The sequence below is a fragment of the Corvus hawaiiensis genome, chromosome 3 (assembly GCF_020740725.1).
Source record: "Corvus hawaiiensis isolate bCorHaw1 chromosome 3, bCorHaw1.pri.cur, whole genome shotgun sequence".
NCBI lineage: Eukaryota > Metazoa > Chordata > Aves > Passeriformes > Corvidae > Corvus > Corvus hawaiiensis.
In genome coordinates this window covers 93,715,618-93,736,958 of record NC_063215.1, presented here as the reverse complement: position 1 = coordinate 93,736,958, position 21,341 = coordinate 93,715,618, and the positions used below count along the sequence as shown (strand labels likewise).

The 21,341-nt window shown below is 39.4% G+C and overlaps 2 long non-coding RNA genes across 2 annotated transcripts in view; one reads left to right on the top strand and one right to left on the bottom strand.

The window, feature by feature from the left end:
* The window catches only part of LOC125322836, a 75,901-nt gene that overhangs the window by 17,541 nt on the left and 37,019 nt on the right, over nucleotides 1-21,341 (top strand). The gene's annotated exons all lie outside the window — the stretch shown is intronic.
* Nucleotides 2,808-4,500, bottom strand: LOC125322837. The gene is made up of 3 exons (XR_007202240.1): nucleotides 4,329-4,500; nucleotides 3,532-3,802; nucleotides 2,808-3,375 (listed from the first exon to the last, which is right to left on the bottom strand). It is a non-coding gene; the product is annotated as an uncharacterized LOC125322837 (long non-coding RNA).

Below are 21,341 nucleotides of genomic sequence, written 5' to 3'. Positions count from 1 at the left end.
GGCTGAGAAAAGGAAGGTGTGGAGCGTAGCACCTCAAACAGGACACAGCCTGAGCTATCTGGAGCTGTTCAGGGTGTTACTCAGAGCTTCATATTAAAAACATGCTGACTGCTTAGCACTGGCAAATCCCTGTTGGACTGCTCAGCTGAAAGTGACTACTGGAGAGAACCAAACAACTTCAGATCCTATAACCAGCAATTAAACAGTCTGTACTATTCTCCAAAGTTGTTGGTTTGTGCTTGAAGATACTTCTCACAGCACAGTACAACAGCTTTGAAGATCTTTGATTTCTTCCTAAAATTGTCCTAATAATTCCTATAAATAAGAAGTTTCTTCAATCTAATGAAAATATTAGTGTGACTGGTGAAAAAACTTTTGACCTTGTCCTCTTTTCAATGTCAAATTTATTGACAGAGCTGTGAGCCCACCTCATGCTGCCACTAGGAAGAACTGGCTGAAGGCAAAAATCCACCTACCACCATAGGCACAGAAAGACAGAAAAAGCTGCTAAAACTGGGCATAAAACCACAAGGAGACCTTCTTTGTGAATTGTCTTTGCATGAGAACTTCAAAATGTGGTGCATTCCCGCAAGTATGATTTTGAAATGGCAAACAAATAGAAAGTATTTTTTGAATAAGAAAATCCATAAAGAAAAAAACAAATGAAAAGAAAAATATTACTATACGTATGAGGGGTTAATGTTAGAAAAATTATGTTACTGTTTTTAATGTTTTAAAAAGAGAACTGCTTGGAAAAGCAGTTACAGTCTGTTGTTGTGTGTTTTTAACCATTAAAAATTTTTCTCCCAAAGAGAATTATAACAGTATCTAAGGAGGTCAAATATTTTCTGCAAAAATCTTTATATGGACCAATGGCTAGACTTTTAACTAGAAGAAAATATGGAAAATATTCAACTGTAATAGTTGAATTTCTTTTCATATCTCTAAGCAGTAAAAGATTTTCTCAGACAAAAGGAAGAAAACTAGGCTTACTTAACGTGTTCTTGCAAACACAGGTGTGTTGCATCCTAAGTTATCTGCCAGACTGCTCTCAGCAACATTGGCAATTCTCACACCTAAAACTGAACTGCAAAGTCTAATTTTCACAGCTCAACTGCTAGGGAAGAAAGTCAGTCTTTGAAACAGCATAGACCTTAAGAAAACTTTTAATTTTTATTCCTTTTTCCTGATAACCAGTCTTCTTTCTGATAGTTATTTTTGCATTATTTCTGAATGTTCAACTTTTATTATTATAATGATGGAATAAGGACCAAATAGGAACAAAGCCTGTGTATGCTAAAATTTTGCAAATACAGAGCAACTAGAAATTCTTATTCTTCCAAAGAATGCAAACTTGGAGTGGAAAGGATAGAAAATCATGCAGAAGGTGTAGATAAAGCAGTCAGTGTGACTGCAGGAGTGGTAAGCTTGTTCTTCTGATAATGACTTACTTTTTCTCTTTCTTTGAAAAAGGAGGATTTCACTGGGCTTTCAGAGGGGTTTTTCTCTTAGAGTAAGACTTTGAGGATTTTCTACCTAAGAGGAAGAACAGTAGAAGGATGGGCAGAGCAGTGCTGGGATGAGGAAATTACACCAGTCTGGGTAAGAGAGCAAGGCCATAAATGCCCAATCAGCAGGTGGTGGAGAGTATCACCTGGGTGTTGTCCTCATTAGTTGCTTGGGGGCTGGTTCTGCTGTGGTTGCTCTTCCCTTGCTCCTGAAGGCAATATTTCCTGGTTTGGTTCCCTGCTAAAAGTCCTTTCTCGTTCCAGGAACAGCAGTGCTGGAGGAGCTTGGATATTTTTAGAGGTATGTGAAGACCTTCTGAGTTGGGTTTGGTAGTTTCCATGGGGTGATGGTGGTGACCAGCTCCACCTCACATCCTGAAAGCACAAGAGGAGCCCATCATGGGAACACGACTGCAGGATGGGGTCCCAGGACCGGGGCCTGCCAGTGCTCACCCAGGAGGGAGAGTTTAAAACTAAATGTGACCCTGCCAAGGTAGGGCATGACATCCATGTGGGATCAGATCCAGGCAATTCTGAAGGCATCACAGTGAAACACGTGCTGTTTGTTAATCACCTGCAACTAGACTTGGAGAACTGAAAAGATGAATTTTGTCTGCTGACTGAGCATAGGGAAGGACTTTTGGATGAGCCAAAGCAAATTTTCTATCTCTACAAGTAAAGGTATTAAAACTGCATTACCTTTAAGATATTCATGCTGTGTGACATAGTGCAGCTGAAAAATTAAATTGACAGTAAATTGGGGTGCTACTTGAATTTAGTATTTATTTTCATTAGAAGCAAAAGGCTGTTGAGATTATTCTTAAAGAAATTATCATGGTGTATTTTGATATTTCTTGTATAAGACCGAAAAGCTTATGGAAACTGCATGCTTAATTTTAAGTACAGGAGTCTGATAATCTTCTGTTCTTGAAGTGTGTGGTATTTTCTTTGATAAAATGCTTGGTGACGTAGGGTTTCTCTGACTGCAATTGTCAGTCTGTGCAATTGAGATTAGTGTCATTTTCTCCAAATAGTCTTTATATCTCCAGAGAGAGATATTGCTATGAACAACAGATTTCCCCCAACAGAAAAAAAATCACTTTTTTTTAGCATTATCTTATACCTTATGGAAAGGAGATGATGGAAGGAGTGAGGAATAAAAATACTTTTCTTCTAAAATCTCAAGGGAATTGTATTCTTCATATCTCCTTGGTGTCACTCGAGGTTCTTCCCTTCACAGTTTCTGTATTTAAGCTTTTTGTAACAGACTGCATAGTTATTTATATATTTTTTTTTCACTATTTTAAGGGCAAGGGTAATACTCAATATTCTACTAAAAATACTTTGGGAATTACCCTAAAATATATGAGCTGGATGTTCTGGCTTAGAGCAGAAAGACAGAGACTGATAAATAGTTCTTGGATCCTTCTTCATGAAGTAATGGTTCCTGCCATGTGAGGTTTGGGGGGAGTTTGCTTGCTTACTGTTTTTTTTATTCTTACTGTGACGGGTTTTATTTATATTATTATTATTCTGTTGGTTACTAGAACATGAAGATTTCTGCCATCTTACAGAAACATCCCTATCAAGATTTCTCTTCCCAAGCTGTAATTAATCTGGTCTGGGTGCCTCACTGAATAATTACTCATCTCTTCTGGCATTTTATGAAGCTATTTAATATCTTATTCCTTCAAACAGCAAACGTTCCATAGTTGACAGGTATCATTTTTAGCTTCTTTCATAGTGCATAGATAACGCTCACTTTGGGGCATGGTAATACCACCCTGCTCACTCATTAGCTTCCCACTTATGTTCTCGCACATTCCTTCGAATTCTTCATCTGGTTGTTTGTACTGAAGAAATTAATCTACCAAAAAACAAACAAAAATTTAGAAAGGGTGCTTAATACTTATTTCAGATATTTCTATGAAGCTTTTGAGCCATAGCTATATTTCTCATCACGACCTCATTTGCCAGCTTTGGCAGCAGTGTCCAAAGGATAGGAAGGAGATGGTTGTCTCACCCAGTGTGCAGACCAGCCCTTCTTCTGAAGGATGTGGAATAAGTGTTGGGCGGGATCTGCAGAGGTGGAGAGGAGTCACCCTTGCCTTCTTATGAGCTTCTCTTGAACTGCTGAAAGCTGTTAATTTCATGATGCAGCAGAAGCCACAAGCTTGCAGAATCTCCTTCATTCCCCAGATGTGCTGGTGTTTGTACTTGACCCAATAAGCAGGACAGAAAGACACAGCACTCTGAGCTTCTGTCTCTCCCCAGCAGTGACCTTGAGGAAGCATCTAGGTACAAAAAATTGCTATTCATAAGTGGCATGTTCTGGTAGATGGCAAAATGCCTCTCTGCATTAGAGTCAACTTTTCCTGTTTGCATGCAAAGGTTATTCTTTATAGCTAATTTTTGTGTGACAACCCATGCGTTATTCTTCGTGCATTAATGAAGTTTAGAACTTATCAGTGTTGTTTCACTGGCTTAGAACCATGCAAGAGAAATGATCAGCCTGTATTCTGCTGGGACTGTGAAAATAAGTTTTGATTTCTTCTATAGACCTAGTAGGAAGACATGGAAGGGAGGGATTTGTTGTTCTTGACTTATTTTTTCCCTTTAAACAGAGACTGTAGCATGTGTGCATGCACCATTCAAATGAAACAGTTAAGGTAAAAAACAAAGAAAGTGTAACAGCACTATCTCTTCCCCTGAAATCTGTTAGATACTTCATTGAAGTAGTTGAGTATTCCCCTGGAAGAGGATGAAGAACAAACCAGAGGGTGAGGACATGACACACTATGTGGCAGTGAGGGCACTCACCTGGGGGAAGGTAAACCTCTGTCTCAGCTCCTGATGTGTACTCTGTGCAAAGTGAAAGTGCATCAAGAAATGGAAAGCAAGCCACTGAGTGATCTCTAGCAGATATTTCAAGCATTTCTGTGGAACAGAAGAGAACAGGGTGAGGTTGCAGGCAGGGAAAATCTGAACACAAATTGCTGTGTTGTGAATGAAGTCCTTCAACAATATATGGGTACATACTCCAGTTAAGACTTCACGCATGCAGCAAAAGAAAGACTTAGTGTTAAGGCATGAGAATGAGACAAAACAAGAGTAGGTTTGGAATTAGAGTCACAGAAAACTGTACACTTGAAGGGACCTCTGGACGTCGTGTAGTGTAGCTTCGTTGTCTGAACAGGGCTCACTTCAACGTTAGATAAGGTTGATTTGTGTAAGTGTCCCATCTGGTATAATGAGACTTCCTCTAATCTGCTCTCATTTCCAAACCCAAGAAAAGAATCCTAGGAAGTGCTAGAAAATGAATCATTTGCATTCACATTACTCAGGTCTAGTTCAATAAAGCATCGTATGCCAGTCATAAATGGGGTGCTGAGGTAAGGCATTGCAAGCTATGCCAAGGAGTAATAAAGAACTATGGCTCTAATCTAGGAAGTGAAGAGGCTTGTGATGCATAATAAAGCAACAGAGGAAGATTAACAGAGGGAGCACAATTAAAAGAAAACATCAAATGAAACAGAAAATCTTGGCTGCTTAATAGTTTTGCCAAGTGACTTAGTAACTGCTAACATGGAACAGGAACCACAGAACAGCTTTGCAAGTCTTTCTTTTTTCTCTTTTGATTAATGATCAGGAGATTATGGTATTAGAAAAGGAAAGATTAGGATATCCACAGATTACTCCTGACATGGTTAATGTAAAGATAAAGGCTACAATAGATTATAGAGTTCAGAGTAAAAGAACTGGGAATTTTAGTATGACAACTGGAAGAAACATTTTAATGCAGATTAAATAATGGTATTTCACTGGAAGTGTAAGCAAGTGTTCAATTTGAAGTCCATGAAGATTGAAGGGAACAGTACTTAAAATTGTCAGCCACAGGAAACCTCAGAGTGTTACAGTGTCTGTTCTCAGTGTTAATTAGCTCTCAGAAAGAAAAATTATACTTTCATAAAGGGTTTTTCATGCCTTTGAGAATGGTACATAGACAAAGAGTGTTTTCCTGCTTGCCAAAATCACTTTCTGGGAAGGGGAGATGAAATTATAGCAACCTGAAAGGGTTCAGTTTGGTTTCCTTTCCTGATCTGCAGGTGGCCAGGCACTGTAGTCTAGGGGCAGCTGGGCAAGGAACACAGCAAGGACCTACCTTCTGTTTCATGAGGTGACTTTGTGCACGTGATAGGGCTCTGCTGAGCACTGGACTTAGATTCAAAGTTTGAATCTTAAATAGCATGTGAGGGAGAGAAGAATGCTCGGTGAGGTGAAGCCACAGAGTGGTGTTAACTGGGGTAGCTATGCAGCTCATGCTGCCTTTCATCACTGAGTTTGGATTTTTTGCACCCTTGCTGTTTACATAGGAAGTACCCTTCCTATGGTATGGAGATGCCATGAGGGAAAGATGTGTCCAAAGCCAATGGAGTTCCTGGATGTGGAAGTTCTGACTACATCCATGTGCCTCTGCTCACACAGGGCTCTGGTGCAGAAACATGAGAAGTGAGGGGCTGCAAGGGGAGTCACAAACTGTTCATGGAGGGGGTGTGCAAGGTGTCTTAAAACAAAAAAAAGTGGACTAAGTAAGAGAAAACCAGGTTGGCTGCAGGTCTAGATTCTGTCAATCTTGGATATGAATATTTCTTCTGTTCCAAGGTAGAATTTCTTTAAACTTCAGAAATTAGATGTTTTCATCACATAGTCAAGAGATTTACTACACAGGGTGCCTGTCTCTCTTCATATTTCAAACCATATTTCATGCTGGAATATTTTTGGACTTTGTAGACTTTTTTGTCATTTCAATGCTTTCTTGTGAGAAGAAGGTGTGTTTTCTTCTTTTGTCTTTAGTTCTTGTCTTAAATATCTGGTGCTCCTATTTCTTAAATGCAGACTCAGATAGAAATTTGTCATGTTCCAGCTGGAAAAATACAAATGCAAAGGTGATTATAAACTGGAATTCATCTGTAACTGTTTGTACAATCCTCTCTGCAGATGTTCTTATGTAGTGGTACATGATACTTTTGTGAACATGACTAAGCATTCCAAAAAAAAGTGAACATAAATGTGCCTATTTTACTGATAGTGTGGACTAGACATACAGGGGTTGAGTTGTACAGCTGAAGTTGTTTTGTGTCAATAGTCAACATCAATCCAGTGCTGTGAAGCTGGAATAATAACAACAGTAAAGAAGAAAATTAATGAGCAGTAATGTAATCAGATGAGGGAGGATTTAGAACATGTTTGGTACCTGGCCTGATTACAGATGGAAAGAGAGATGTTTGATTTGTAGGTAAATTTAGAATAACGACTCGCAGAGTATAGACTACAGTGGAAGAATAGCTGCTAATTGGAAAGGTGCTGTTGCACAATGAATAGGAGGTTGACTGGTGAGCTAATTTAGAAACATCCCCAGAAGATTTCTGCTGAACGCTCAATGGCAGAGAGCAAGGGACGTGAGGATGAGGCTGGTATTGAGGGTGAGCCAGAACCTTCTTTTTCAGACGATTTGCAAACACAGGATTAGTCTGAATTGCACTGAGAGCACCTTGTTTCCCTGGCTCTAGGAACCCCCTTGGTTCCAGGGGACAACATTCTTCATTTGCAGGGAAATTATTATTGCAGTTTGTGTTGAGGGATTGACAATGAACCACATACTGTGGGCTCTGTGAATTTGAGCCTCTGAAACAAAAACTGCAGAACCAAAGAAATCTCACTCTGAATAATACTTTTGCTACCTCAAGAAGATAAAATGAAAGCATTAAATATCAGGAGTGGAGAGGAAGACTTGGTCATGAGAAATGCTGTGGTTTGGGCTGATAAGATTCAGAATGTCTCTTAATGCAAACAAATACCATCCATAGTGTTTGGTGAGATTGTATTGGCAGGGCTCTGGCAAAACTGTGATGTGGTATTCCAGCTAACTGAACTAGGCCAAGAAGAGAGATTTTGTGTGAATTTCTGAGCCCAGCCTTATATCAGTCTGCCAGCTATTGCCTGTCACTGGAGCAGGACCATGCACAGGTAGTGCGATGGCAGGGCTGAGACTCATCGTGCACTCACTGATCTCTCAAAGCAAAAAGTTCTGAGATGGGGTGAGTCAAGGTTACCTCCTCTGCCTGCCTCACCTGAGGCTTGTTGGCACCCTTATTTGCCTCATGGTTATGTCCAGAGTTTTAGGGGGAAGCTGTGGTGCTTCCTTTTGAAGAGAGAGAGACAGGAGGCCTTTGCAGTATTGATCCCCAGTCCATCCACATTGTATCTAACCCAGCAAAATGTAGAGCACAAGGTGAAGGTGTTCCCTTGCCCCATGTGCTTGTGGAGCAGATGGGTGCAGTTCCCAACTGTTTTTCCAGCAACTGGAGGATTTTATTCTACAGCTCTTACTTTTTTTAAAATATAATAATGAGCTTTTAAAAACTTCCTAGTGGGAGTGTGGGTTCAACATAGCAAATACCAGCCAAGCACGAAGTGTTGCTGAGAATGAGGCTGAGACACTGCTGTGTTGGGGGAAATGGGGCAAAAATGCTTCACTGAGCTGTGAGCTCAGAGCCTGGTGGCTAAAGCTAAAACTTAGACATTCTGCCTGCCCTCCACCTGCAACTGCACAAAGCCAGTTTCAGTGCACAGCCCACCTTAATAGCTTAGACCTTTGTTTTCTCAGGCTTTGTTTCTACCTTAGGGGAAAACCCTTGTATGTACTGCTATTCCTTTTTACCCTTCCCTCAAAAAAGGCTTTAACATAAACCCAAAAGTACTCTCAGAAGCTGACCTTTTCTTTTTTCAAAGGCAGTGTGCAACAGGCTTTGTGGATTCTACTCATACACAGAATTAATGTAATGATTTGTACTGAGACAACATTATGATTAAAACACCAGCTGGTCAATGAGAGCAATAAAAGTACCAGAGGTTTTTATCTTCTGAGTATTCTGAGTTCACAGCTCACTAATAACCTTGGGTCTTAGGATGCTAATAATAAAACTTGATGTTGCTAGGGAATGGTGCTGCCTGACACATGGTGAATTCTGTGCGGTAGGATATGCCTAAGGCATGATGGCAATTTGCAAAATCTTTTTATTATTTTATTGATCATAAATAATTTGGATGCAGTTTGCAGCATTTGCTCATATCGCTTGTCCTGATTAAGTGGCTTATTAAAACAGCATTTTACTGCAGTGTGACTATTTTCAATATTGGTTGCTGATGACAGTATTCCAGGTGTAGTAGCAGGCAGTGAGTAGAGTTTTCCAATGTTCTGACAGTTATGTGCCACTAAATTGCCACACATCTTAATGAATTGTGCACCTCCTTGTACCTTTGCTTACAAAGATGGTGCTTACCAGAAAGGAACTCATGGAAAAGTTCATTTCTTCCTCCCTTTTTATACTGCTTGCTACCCAGGATTTCCATATTTACCTGGGGCAAATACTAATTTTCAGGTTTGTAGGGTTTTTTTCTTTCAGATATGTGATTGATATTGTTATCAGAAATTGACATTTTCAGTGCAGTATAGAATTTCAGATTGACTACAATGCCTCATTTTTAAAATAGAATGTAGACCTTGTAGTACTGCTGTGCCTGGTGGCAGATACAGCTGAATCACAGTGCTCTGACAGATGAGGGTAGTGATGCAGTCAGAGCACCTCAAAGAGGTCAGTCATGATCTCAAACCAACTTGGCCACAGTGTCTGGGTCCTATGGGCCATCCCAAGTTATCCTTTCCCTCCTGCAGGGTGTTAGTGTCTTGATGCACAGAAATTGCTTCCCTTTGCTTTGGCCAAAGGACTCATCTTCAGGTCTGTTTTACTTTTTGAGGAAGGTTTACTGAAACATAGAGGTCAATTATGAAATATATGATTTAATCTACTCTCTGCCTGTAGATCCCTCTCTGATAGTGATCTAAATGTGTTTGTTGATCTCCTTCGCAATATAGAAAATTAAATTTCTGGAAATGTCTTTAAACTGATGCTTTGACAGAGTAGGAAGCTAAGAGATTTGTGCTCTTAGTGTCAGAAAAAGCAGGAGAATGCACCTGCTGTTTGTGATGTGTTGGGGCTAAATTGCCACTTGTAATCTTGTCTGTCAGACTGTCGGTAGCTCCAGATTATTTCTGTGTTGTCTATTACCTGATTAAAATATTAAAGAGGATCCAGGACAAGTATTACCTTGAAGGGAAGGGAGGAGGTTTGACATACCAAGTGTGACTACCATGGGAGAGCAGGCATGAGCAGTTCTGCTGAACACAGAGAAACTCATCTTTAGTCTTGCCTGCATCCTTCCACACTGCCCATGAGCGTGGAGCGTCCTTTCAGGAAATATCCACTCCTAAGTGGCTACTTAATAGAGATTTATTCAAATATATACCATGGATGTGATTTTGACAAAAATAACCCTGGGAAAACTCACCACTGTGCACAATGAGATCCTAAGAGAGGTAACCAGCTTCCATAGGACTGTGTGTTGAAACAAATCCAGTCTTACAGTTTGAAGATCAGAGCACTGTTGTTCAATGGTCTGTCTTCCACAGGTGGTCCCTAACTTTTGCATTCTACCTGTTCAAGCAGGCACTGAGCTTATTTTCTCTCCTTCCCCTCTGTTTCAGTAATAAGATAAATTCCTGAGGTCAGCTTTGGGCAAAGTAATTGTGATGGGCACCATGCTGTAACCCTGCAAAGTACTGAGTGCTCACTGTTCCCGGTGCAAAGCTGAGCTGCAAGTGTCAGTATTCCAGCAGGGGCCACAGTCCTTCACTGGGACGGAAAACTAAGAGTTGGTTAGGGGTGCTGTAGGGCTCATAGTCAAATAAAATATTGCAGATTCTCAGCAGACCTCCTCTTGCAGCAATGAAAATGTTTGACTGGCAGAAAGCCAAGGAGAATATCCCATCTCACCAGCCATTCTTGTTTCCCTCTCATACACCCCTGTATATGATTTCTGCTTGTTCTTGAAGCTTCATGTCACCTTTGGGTGCCCAGAAACGTTTTTTTTCTGAAATCTTGGGTTCCTTTCAAAGTGGTGGTCAGTCTTGGCATAATCTGAGGCTGCACCAATATTGGGCATTTATCACACTTAAATTAAGATATTTTGAAGATATGATTATCTTAAGTTTTCTATATTTTTGGATGGGAGAAGGACAGGTCATCATCAAGGAAAAGAAAAATATATTTACGTGAAACATTGCACCACCCAAATTCAATATCTGGGGTTAAACACAAAGGTCAATGAATCAGAAATTGTTTTCAAATCATTCCAGCTAGAAGACACAGTATAGCCACTTTAATTAATAACTGAGTTTTAAGCACCAGACAGAAAACACTGCTTTATGTTGTGTTATTAAACTCTGGAGTGTTCTGTATCATCAAAGTTCCACTAAATGGTAGAAATTAAATCATTTTCAAGTGTTCATCCCCAGACCTCTTCTTCTTAACGTCTATGTTCTTAGCATATGTTTGTCTGAGAAACACTTGTAAACAACCAACCCTCTTTACTGAGATGTCTGACTACTCTTGTTGCCTTCTGAGAGGAATAAGCTTTGCTCAGGCACAACTCTTAATGCTCTGTAATGGAAGGTTTGCCTTCTGCTGTCCACTGCTACACTAGTATCTCCCTTGGAAATGTAATTAGCCCTCATACAATGGCAAGAATTAAAACTATTTGGATATCGACTTTGCATAGTGGTTTGGACCACTAGGGAAACATTGCAGGGAAATCCAGTGTCATAATATATATCATTCCTGTTCTTTGGATGCCATTTCCAGTTTGCTTTTATGAAACAGACTCAGAATTTCATGTCATATGTACTGGTCTAATTTTATTAAAATCTGTAATCGTTCACTGTAAAACCTCACTCAAATTTTTTCCTCCATACTTTTTTCTCCAGTCTTCATTATGCTTAGTTGCCCTTAAGATTAGTCTCTCTGATCTCCCTTTTTTTTGTTTGTTTTGTATGCTCTGTTCTAGTGTGTTCACTCTAGTAATTTAGCCCCATGAAAGGTAAATGTGCTTGTTAGAACACCACCACGCCATTTACACTAAGAGCCAGATCAATGTAGTTTTATTTTGTTTTCTTAAAAACGTCCTGTCAAGGCAGTCAGTTCCCGTGGAACACAAATGATACAAGCTTGGCTTAAATTCAGTGAATAGTTTAATCAGCACAAGGAGGAAGAGACCTATAAGAAATTGTGCATGTGTTTCTGTGCAATGGTTTTATCCCAGAAATTCTGGAGTGGGGTTGGGTTTCCCCCTGTGTTTTGGGGAGGCGTGAGGGGTGTTTTTTGTTGTTGTTTTGGTTGGTTGGTTGGTTTTTGAGCGGGTGGGGAGAGATGGGGTGTCATTTAAAGGTTCAGAAACAGTATGTACTTTATTTCTGTTCTAAAGTTGACACCTTCTCAAGGTTAGATTGCCTGAGATTAGTGCATTTTATTTCAAACCAAATGGACTCCTTTAAGATCAACTGAAATAGAAATGCCCCAGAATTTTTCTTAGCCCTATCTGGCCATTGAATTAAAATGTCATTACCCTAAATTTATTTTGAGCAGATATAACAATTGCAGCAGATAAAATGAGAACCACACTTCTTTTTTCTTTTTCTTTACCCAATTCCTCTTCTTCAAATCATAAAATAGATTTCAAACCTTTTATTACAGTATTGAAATTAAAATCCCACAGTTAATTTCTAAGAAAATTTTATTAATTAAGGATTAATAGAGTAAATCACATTTGATTGGTAACCAAAATGATACAAATAGCTACAAATAAAGGACCATTTTGCTATTCTAAAAACGGAGCTGTTGCAAGAAACAACAGAGCTTGTTCTAAATTCTACAGAAATAAAATGTGTAGTGATAAGATGATGCTCCATGGCCATTCAAGCTGCCAGATCCAATGGACTCTTCTGGCTCACAGAACCCAACTGCTCTCCACAAACACAACTCAGAAGTTGCTTGTAGTTGTTAGTGCCATCACTACTAAAAAATGCTACATTATCTTATAACAGATAACTGACCTTGTATGAGATAAAGGTGGTTTCAGAGTGAATCTAAGAAATATAGTACACAAGATTTATTCCAGTGTGTCTGACCATGAATTACACTTTTTTGTGAAAAAATTATAGCAAATACACCGTTACTTCTGCATTGTCTTCTGCACCTTCCATGTATCACTCAGGTGAAACTCTAGCCAAGATTCACATGGACTGTAATATTTTGCTTCAGTCACAGAGTTGGGTGTACTGTAATTAGTGCTGTGAGTAAATGAAAAGCACTTAGATCAAAATCAGAAATTGTAAATGGTATTATATACCAGATATAACGTTAAATCTCCAAGGATCTTTGTATCTATAGAAAAACATTATAAAATGACTGTGAGGAACTTTCAATCTTAATTATACAAGACTAGTTCTTGCTCTCTCTGCACTCTTAGGCAAAAATAGATTTTTCACATCACTCTTGTACTCCTTATTTTTGCTTCAATACGGTAAATCAAGTCTGAAAAATAAAACAAATTAGCACAAGGTGGTAGAACCAGATTCAGGCAAAGCATGTTTGTCCTTGTAGGGAGAGTCAAATGAGCCTCTTGGGTCTATGTGGTACTCAGTGCAAAATTCTGTAACTCTTTTTAATTTAAAAAACAAACAAAACCCCATACCTTTTGGTCATTGTCACAGTGTTTGGTAGGCAGTAGATTGTGAGTCTACCGTTTGTAAACAGTGCTTTTGCTAAATGCTCTGGTCTCATAACAGGAAACATGGGTGAGACCTAAACCCCAGCTGTGTGACCCATCTTGCAGCCTCTAGGTTATATTATCTCTGCAGATGATCTCATCAGGCTGGTATACACCACAGATTTATGTGGATACCGCAGATGGTAAAAGGACAATTTTATTATAATTGCTCTACACTTTGGTCTGTACATTGCATCCCATCAACTTTCCTGTCCCAAAAGAGCATCAGAATGGGTCACATATAGTGGTACAAATTCACAGTTAGCACCTTCATTGGCATCTTGCACAAGTTCTGTGGAGCTGCAGAGAAGTGGCCTATTACAAAGAGCTTCATAGGAAAGAAATTGCTCCCTGCTACTTGATCTTTCTGAAGGGACAGATGAAATATGGAAGGAATCTTGAGAGGGGAAAAATCTGCAGGTATTTCCTGTCAAAATCTGTAAAAATGGATAGAAACTGTGCCAGGTGTCTTGGTTTTGTGGTTTGGTTTTTGTTTATTTTTCCCCTGCTGCTCTTCACCCTAAGTCTGAATGTTTGTGTAACAGATCACTGTAACCGAAGCATAAAGAACTTTGTTATTTGAGTGGTACCACTTCCGCTTTGGTCTGGATTTTCCCACTAAGAATTAAACTTGGGCAGGTTGCTATGCAACCTACAAGTTGTGCTGATAAAATGGTGAAGAGTATGGAAAGACAGTCTAAAAACGAGTTTATACCTTGCCAGAAACAAGACTTGTTCTGATTCAGCCCCAGGAGACAGGATCCGTCTGACTTACGGCAGTTTGGCAGGGCTCTTCTAGTTCTGGCCTAACACTGTGTGTCCTAGCAAAGCTGATTCTAAAAATGATAGCATATAGGATATTTGCAATTTTTCCGCACAAAAATGCATGAATAGAAAACCACTTGTTTGAGACCTTTCACAAGCTCAGCTGGAGACCATCATGTCTTCAGTGTTTGCAGCTCTAGGAGAGCAGTCATGCACCTCCTCAGAGTGTAAAACTGAAACAATTATTTAATGAGAAAAGGAGTAGCAAGGCATTTTTGCCTAATGTATGTTAAAATATGATGTTTGAGAGTGCAGTAATAGTTAAACTCCAAATTGTTTAGAATGGATTTTAACATATTGGATAAAAAGTGGGGTTTTTAAACTTTTCCTTTGTCTTATGAAGACAGATTTTGTTGAGTTTCATATAACTTCAATTTCTTCAAGCCTGTTTGTTACAGGCAAAATGTTTGTTACAGGTACTAGATTCCATTTACTTATTTATTGTTCTTCCTTGAAATATATTTTTCCAGATGTACAACTGAAAACCAGAATTATCCTTGCAGGCACTGTGTATGCACATCTGTGTGTTAGTTCTGAGAAACAAAGCACATAATTCCTCATTTGTGCACTGAGTTGAGCAACTTTAAGGCTCAGTTATCAGGATCAGAAGTGGTAATAAAAGATACTATAGCTATCTAGAAAAAGCTTAGCAGAAATACCTAATAAAAGCAAGGGATGTTAAAAGGGCAGTTTGGGCTTGATTGAGCATTTGAAGACTCTTATGCAGCCTGTTAAAATTTTAAGAGATTAAAAGATAAACACAGACCAGTGATCCTGATAAAATGTGTGCATCAGGTGGCCATTTGAGTTTACAGTATGCAAAAACTAGAGGACACGCACAAGTGTTCACCCAAGAGATTGTCATCTAGCGCTGCTGAACTTTGGAAACAGGGAATCTAAACCACAGAGTTGATATAATCAACGCACACACATATGCGTATATACGGAATAACCGTCTGATACATGGTCACAAGGGATGTTCCTGGTAGACCTGCTGGCATTCCACAGTGCTTTGTACAGGTGACAGCTTCATGTAGTCCTGGTGGCTTTGTTTCCAGAGAGAGCAAGTATCACTTCCCCTTTTCTCTCGCTGCCTGCTGTTGATGAGCCTGAATATCCATGAAGGCCTTTCCTTCCTTAGGCCTGTCAGGCATATGAGGCACTACAGTTTTGGAGAAAACTGCAGAGTTGAGCTCTTTGGTTGCATCCACAAAGAAAGGAATGGGTGTCATGGAAACAAGTTGGTTGTTCTATGGTCATCTGGTCTCCCTTGTTCTAGAAGAAAGAAAAATCATACTGTGTACAGGTGCATGATTACTTATTGCTTCACGCTTCCAGGAAAAGTGGCAGGAAAAGCATCTCCTGGGGATGAGGAGCAGCAAACCAGGGAGAAGGGATGACTCTAGTTAATACCAAGACCGACAGATTCTGTTTTCCCTTAGTTTGGTTTACCCAATACAATTTAAATAAAGAACATAGGATTTGAGTTTGTAAGCCAGGAAACCCATACCACAGTTTTTTTTATTGCAAGCTGTTGGTCAGTGAAATTAAAGATATGCCACACACTTGATAAATTTCCTGAAGGGCACATGTCTTTTGGAATTATTCTAGCATTTTAATACTGTCACATTTGGATATTGTGCTATGCTTACATTTTATACATGCTGCAGTAGAGAGAGATCAAATACACAGCTTCTCTGCGGGCAGGTTTGACAGGCATTATCTGTGAGGTTTTGCATAGCTGGGAATGTGTCCAAGCAAAAACTCACTCCTTTGTCTAGTGAGCCATTCTCCAGTGGCCATGGAGGGCTGTTACAGAGCTTCAGAAAGAGCTCCAGGTGAAACCTGCAAGTCTTTGACAGCGCCAGAAATCATTCTTTTGGTTTTTTTGGAACATATGCATCTCTAAAAAGACGGTGTAAGGATACAGTGCTACAAGATACTTGGTGTCTCCACCTTATGAACCTTACGTGGACTCCAACCTGCTTGACTGCAGAATAGGGCTTTGCTACTGGTTTTTTGTAAGAGCCTAAAGTCTAGCCTCCTGTTAATTCTGCAGGGTTATGCTGCTGACAATGAGTATGATGAAGTGTGGGTTTTGTTTTGCATATGAGCAGAATTGCTTGATCAGTTCCAATTAGAAGACTAATAAATTTTCCTTAAGCTTATGCAAGAACAAGCTTTAATATGTAGCACTTGTTCTTTATGCTAGAAAAGCTGCATGTCATTAGTCTTGCTCTCCTTGCTACAAGTCAGGATCAAGCTGGTGGAATTGACATTTACAAGCTCTCCACTCCACCAAACATGTTCTTTTTGTTTCCTTCCAGAGTGCTGCTCTGCTTTTAGTTTAAAGGAAGACATGATTTGCATTTATGTAGTATTGTGGATTAGACAATGTACAGTCTTCTCTTGTGAGTAGGTAACAACTAAAGATTATACAGATGATCTTCCTCACAAGTAACAAGAACCATTCAAAAGGATAAAGGAGAAGAATGGCTTCCTGTGGTTGGAAGAACATCTGGCTACCCCTGGCAGATTGTAATGAACTCTGCTATGGATGCTGTCAGCTGTCTGCCTCAAGTGAAAGCTTTGTAATGGATGCACACTGTAATTGATGCCTAAATTTCCAATTTGGGTGCTCAAAATTAGGGCTCAGTGGTGAAAGGTATCCAAGAGGTTTGAGGTAGCACCACACCATAAATAGATAAAGCACTTTCAGCAAAATGAATGTGTGTGACTGAATTGTAAGGAAGACATGAAAGAGAGAAGATAAGTACATTTGACATAACATGGCTTGAAGTGCAAGAATGTTGCAGGGAAGAAGTATTTCCTCGATTTCTTTGAAATACAGTCTGGTGCTTGCAAGCAGCGAGTAATTTTGTGCCCCTATATTTGCACACCTGTAGAACAGCTTCTTCAAAGACTTCTCACTGAAGACTGTCAGTGGGTTGACAGGATCGTGTACTTGACAAAAGAGACTTCCAGGGCTTGTTCCAGCTTGCAGAGAAAAAAATACATGTGACAAATTATATGAATATGATAGGAATATTTCAGAAGTTCTCCTGAAGCCCTTAGAAGCAATTTCATTTCTTTTGTGGGACAGAATATTTAAGAAATGCTGTAAAAAAGGAAGTAACTAGAAAGATTTTCACGGTCTTCAGAATAAAACTGCGGGAGTGAGGAAGGGGGAAAAGCGAGAGTGGTATGCAGCTGATGTGAAATGAGGAAAAATACTTGCCCCTCTCTCCCACCTCCCCAGTTTTGCAGCACTGAATGCATCAGGCAAAATCATTCAGAAAAAAACACATTTTATCAGGGAGTATCATGTCTCTTTGGAGCCAGAGGATGATGGCTGCCTTCTTGTAGCTCAGATCTGGTCTGCCTACAATAGACTGAGAGAGGAAGCAGACACCTAAATTCAACTTTCTTGTATTTTGAGATAATTAATGTACAAAAAAATGATTCCTTCTGTCTAGTGCTATATCCAAAAGCAGTCTGAGATCACGTGAGAAGCACCAGGAGAGAAAATCTGGTGTAAGTGAGATGCCACACTGATGCTTGACAGCGTATACCCTATTTCCTGATCCACAGGAATGCTTGCACTCCCTCTCACAGCAAATATGCTTCTGTCTCTTAGCAATCTGTACATCACTTGCACTGCAGCTAACTGGCATTGTTTCAAATTAATGATATTTTATAAATGAAGATGCAGTTAGTACTGAATATGCAAAATGCTTAAAAGGTTGTTTATTGTGCCTACTGCTTAACAGTAATGCTTAGAATACTGGCAAATGCCTCCAACTTTCCATTTTAAAACAGAGATCAAGCTTTGGCTTCCTTGTGAAACTCTTCACTGAGGCGAAGGGCTGGAAAGGGGAAAAAATGTAGTATATTATGTCATAAAATGCAGGTATCTTGTACCTTTTTTAGAGCAGTTTAGCATGATTTTACACACAACTTAGCCCATACATGCCCATTTTTCTCTTTGTACAGAAGTATCTGGATTTTTCAAATTTTAGGATCTGCAGTGGTAATGGTTTGTGAGAGGAGTCACCAAAAGAACCCCCCATCTGATCTGTGATTCTTAAAGCCTCTTGGAAGGCAGAAAGAAGGATAAAGACAGAATAAGTACTGTGTACCTGTATGCAAATAAACGGTTCTTAAACACTCATTTTAGCTTTTTTTAAGTCTAAGATTAGACTCCCAATTTTCTAGTTTTTCATGTTTTTATTCTTTACAGTGCCTTTTAATTTGAAAGCTTTGCTTTAAGGCAAGCTCAAACAGTATGGAAATAATCAGTCCGTTGACAATTTAAAATGTTAAGGCAAAAGCCTATTGAGACTGTATGGTCACACTAAAATACTGTGGAGGAATCCTCTCCTTAACACACTTTAATTTTTAAAGCAGCTGAAAGACATATGTGCGTACTATCAGCGTCTTCTCAAATGCATTTATTCTACTACTCCCACACAAAAGGTAGGGGAGGAGATCTTATTTAAAAACCATTACAAAGATATAACTGTTGAATCCAGGTTGCCAGAGAAATCATTTAAGAAGGAAAACCAGTGTCTCTCAACAATCAGATAATGTCATGGGGGATGGATGATTATCCATGAGATAATTTTGTTCCCGTGTATTCTAAATCTCAGCTGCCTTCGCTTCCAAACTCGGCACCTTGGGGTATGAGAGCTTATTATAGTTTATTCTCTAATATACATTCAAACCAAAATACTAGAGTATAAGCTAGCATTTTAAAAATGCTTTTTTTTCCCCCAGTCCTCTGTGTTGGTAGGTTGCATATTTTCTAAGACAAAACTGAGAGGGTTTTTAAATAACAAGAACATAACACTATAAAGAAGTCACAGTTCCCATCAGATTCTTACTTCTGGGGATGACAACTCACAATATTGAAGTAGCCTTGATGCTGCAAGTCACCTCTGGTTCTTCTTACTTAAGACTTTATTTAACAATCAGGCCAGGGTCAGACCTCTCTTTTTAGAGGTAAGGGTGTTCTTGAAGGTATAAGATGATGATTAGGTCTCTGCATCATGAATAAGTATTCAAAACACTTGGACCCTCTTGAATTGTCACAGAAGTCTGGCATCAGTATTTTAAAATAGATATATTTTAGAGGTTTTTTTGTCTAGGAAGAAAAAAGATTTATCATGTTGCAATTTCTTCATGATGATCTCAAAACAAATTGAGGAAGGGGGCAAGATTTTGCTGCCACAGACTAACGTGGTTACAGCTTGGAAGCTTTCCTGTTTTTCAGAGCACTTTGCTGAGGGAACACAGAAATGCAGTCTGCCCTTTCTCTCAGACCTGGAGCTGTAATCAGTGGCTGCAGACAAGCCTCTTTGTTCTTTAACCCCCAACTGAACCAGGGGTGTGAATCTCACAAGCTGAAGCAGAACTCTCATCCTGCTTACTGGGTCAGCTTTTGTGAGAAGGGCAAAGTGAAAATAGTTTTTCAAAATCCAGACACTCGGGGGGAGTGTGGGAGGAGGGGGGGAGAGGTGCAATGGAATATGTAGTCTCTGTTTATTTGCAAGATCTGATGGGTGGTTTTTGCCCCTTTGGCACGTGTTCTTAGCTGCTGACAAAGAGCTGGAAAAAGCGAAACCCGGGGCAATTCTGCTATCCATGGCTCCAGCCATGACCTCTAACTGCAGGACATAAACCCAGTGTCCTAGCTGAGTTCCTTGCAGCAAGCTGGGCTGTCATCCCTTCCACGAGGGTATTCCCACTGGCAAATGAGCTGTGGGATAACAGCTTGGTTATTTTATCCACATCTGCTTTAGCAACAAGCAGAAAGTTGTTACCCTCTAGATGAGCACTAAAAATAGCTGGTTTAAAACAAGAAGCCCACCACAAAACCAAAAAAAGAAAAACCCGAACCCACCCCTCCAATAAACCAAAACCAAATCAGAAAACTAAGTGCATGGAAATACTCTGAGCAAAGCTCAGCTTCATGAAAATCTACCTGTCAAGTTTATGTGCAAAATATCCTTTATTAGAAAATTCTTGTAGGCAGTGCTTGATAGATGGTATGTAGGGAAGACAGACAACAACCTACTGTGCTGTTTTCTCTTTCTCTCTTCTTTTCTTTCATTTTTTCTTTTCTGTTTTGTAATATTTAACAGCCTACAGCACAAGATTTAGTGCCATGGAAGCACGGGCTATTGAGAAAATATCTTATCAGTAGAGGCAACACAACTGTCAATTCCTGCAGAATTTATTCTCTGCTGTTTTTTGACTCCTGCTGTCCTTACAAAATTATTTTTCATTGAGTTAAATCACTCCCATCCTAAAATACCAACACTGACTGAAACCTGAGATCACAGTACAAGCACCTATCTTCTTTCCTATGAAACAGCCATAAGGCTTTGATGTAACTTAACTGGAAAAAAATCAGAATGTTTTTGGTAAAAGATTGAAAAAAAGCAGTTTTGTTTTCCCTTATCAACTATTTTTCTTATTTACTTTGAAGGTTGTTTCTGCACAGTTCTGGGAGAGATGGGTCTTTAGAGCAGCCAGCAAATCAGTGTTCAGGGGCAGAGGAGAAGCTATGAAATTAGAGGATGCTTTTTGTGAAGCCTTGTATGGAACTTGCAGTTCACGGCTATGCTATTACAAGGGAAAGGGAATACATAAAGGGTTTTATTGGCTTGTCTCTCTTCCATCCACAGAGCAAAGAAAATGTGTGTGAATGTGTGTACATAAACAGCTATCTGCAGGCACTGAAAATAATAAGCAGCTGAGTTATGACAGTGACCTGCTTCACCAAAAATTATAGTTAAACACACATGAGGTGTGAGAGAGGGTTTTAAGAGATTTACCATCTCAAAAAGATGATGATAAGATAGCTGAATCAATTTTCTGATTTGAGATCTACAAGCTGAACTTAGAAGTGTACCAATATGTTTATTTCATGACCAGGAGTGCTGAAATGGTCTGAAACGTTCGAGACTTGCCTATTTTAGTATTCATGTAGTTATCTTTATTGCATGATAATACAGTTTGACAAAGGAAAGTCCAAAAACTGGTGTAACTGATGCTACAATAATGGTGCACTCTGCTGCATACAGTGATGCTAAAGTTATGGAATAAATCCACTTTAAATGCTCCAGGCAGACAAGCCCTTTGTCCTACCACCAGAGGTGGTATATTACTAAATAATATATCAGCATTTGGAAAAGTTCCATTGCCAGCTACTTACATAAAATGACCTGTATAGGACAGAAACAGTATGCTATAACAATTAAATTATTTGCTTTTAGTGTT